Here is a 2279-nt window from a genome sequence, read left to right as displayed (position 1 = left end):
ATTATATTTGGTGTTATAAATAATATTATTTTTATAATAATTCATATCATTGCTACTAAAAAAATTATTATTTGTATTATAAGTATTATCATTTTCATTAAAATTTATAAAAGTATAAATATTATTATCATCATTGATAAATTAGAAAAAAGATATTATTATTAAAAAAATCATGGTAAGACACATGGCGTTTGGGTTCCCTCATGATGGTAGACAGCCTAAGCGCCACGTGGCACTTAACCTGCTTCTTCTTAGTTGTAGTTTAAGTATAATTATTATTAGTTTATTATTAGTTTTCTTATTATTCTTTTTCTAATATAATTAATTTTTAGAGTATTAATAGTAAAAATATTTATTGTTTGTTTTGTTGATATTTTTTTGTATAATTAATATTAAAACAATTGTTATATTTTTCTTAATATATTTTTTTGGTGTAATTGATAGTATTGGCATGAAAAATATTATTATTATTTTAGTTTAGTTAATAGTGTTGATTTCAAAACTATTATTATTTATTCTAATCATATTATTTTTTTATTATAATTAAAAGTACTAATCTCTAAAATATTATTATATTTGTGTTATAAATAATATGATTTTTATAATAACTCATATTATTGCTAGTAAAAATATTATTATTTGTATTATAAAAATTTTAGTATGTTCATTAAAATTTATGAGAGTATAAATATTATTATCATTATTAATAATTTTTTTAAAATGCTATTACATAAATAAATATTATTATCATTATTAATAAATTTTTTAAAATGCTATTACATGAAAAAAACTACGTTGGGACACGTGGTCTTAGTTTCCCTTTTAAGGATGGACAACTCAAGCACCACGCGGCGCTTGACTTGCTTCCTCTTGACTGTAGTCCAAGAGTCAAGTGGCGCTTCAATTTGAGTACTCACAGGCATAGCCCAAGGTTAACCTTTGGCCTGACAAGGCAGGACCCAAAATAAAATTGGGTCCTAGTCGCAGGTAGACCAAGCACCACGTGACGCTTGGACAACATCACCTTAAGCCCGCAGCACAGCACCACCTGATGCTTGGTCTCTTTCCTTTTAAGTGCAAACTAAGCACCATGTGATATTTGAATTGCATATACTTTTAGTGTAATTACAAGTATCAGTATTAAAAATATTATTATTATTTTTCTTATTATTCTTTTTTTAGTATAATTAATTTTTAGAGTATTAATAGTAAAAATATTATTGTTTGTTTTGTTGATATTTTTTTTTGTATAATTAATATTAAAAGAATTATTATATTTTTTCTTAATATAAAAAATTATTATTATTTTTTAGTATAATTAATAGTATTAATCTCTTAAATATTATTATATTTGGTGTTATTAATAATATGATTTTTATAATAATTCATATTATTGCTACTAAAAATATTATTATTTGTATTATAAAAAATTTATTATTTTCATTAAAATTTATAAGAGCATAAATATCATTATCATCATTAATAAATTTTAAAAAACTACTATTACTATTGAAAAAACCATGTTAAGACACGAGGCGTTTGGGTTCCCAATGAGGGCGAACAATCCAAGTGTCAGGTGGCGCATGACCTGCTTCCTCTTGATAGCAATCCAAGCACCAAGTGGCGTTTTGGCTTAGACACTCATATACATGGTTCAAGGCTAACCTTGGGCCTGTCAGACAAGACCCAAAATAGATTTGGGTCCTAACCGCAGGCAGACCAAGCGTTATGTAGCATTTGGGCTGGATCACCTCAAGCCTGTAGCACAGCGCTACCTGGCACTTGGTCTACTTCCTCTTAGGTGCAGCGTAAGCATCAGGTAGAGCTGTGTTGCGGGCTTGAGTTGGTGCAGTCCAAGCGTCACGTGACACTTGTGCTGCCTCCACTTTTAGTATAATTACAAGTATTAATATAATTATTATTTTTAGTTTTCTTAATATTGTTTTTAGTTTAATTAATTTTTAGAGTATTAATAGTAAAAATATTATTCTTTGTTTTATTAATGTTATTTTTTTAGTATAATTAATATTAAAACAATTATTATATTTTTTGTTAATATATTTTTTTCATATAATTGATAGTATTGGTGTTGAAAATATTATTATTTTTTAGTTTAACAGTGTTGATCTTTTCATATAATTGATAGTATTGGTGTTGAAAATATTATTATTTCTTAGTTTAACAGTGTTGATCTGAAAACTATTATTATTTGTTCTCTTAATATTATATTTTTGGTATAATTAATATTAAAATTATTATTCTATTTTTTCTTAATATTT

The sequence above is a fragment of the Populus euphratica genome, unplaced genomic scaffold (genome assembly GCF_000495115.2).
Source record: "Populus euphratica unplaced genomic scaffold, PopEup_1.0 scaffold46.1, whole genome shotgun sequence".
In the NCBI taxonomy this organism is placed as follows: Eukaryota; Viridiplantae; Streptophyta; class Magnoliopsida; order Malpighiales; family Salicaceae; genus Populus; species Populus euphratica.
The sequence above is the reverse complement of the archived record's forward strand: the minus strand, read 5'-3'. Positions refer to the sequence as shown.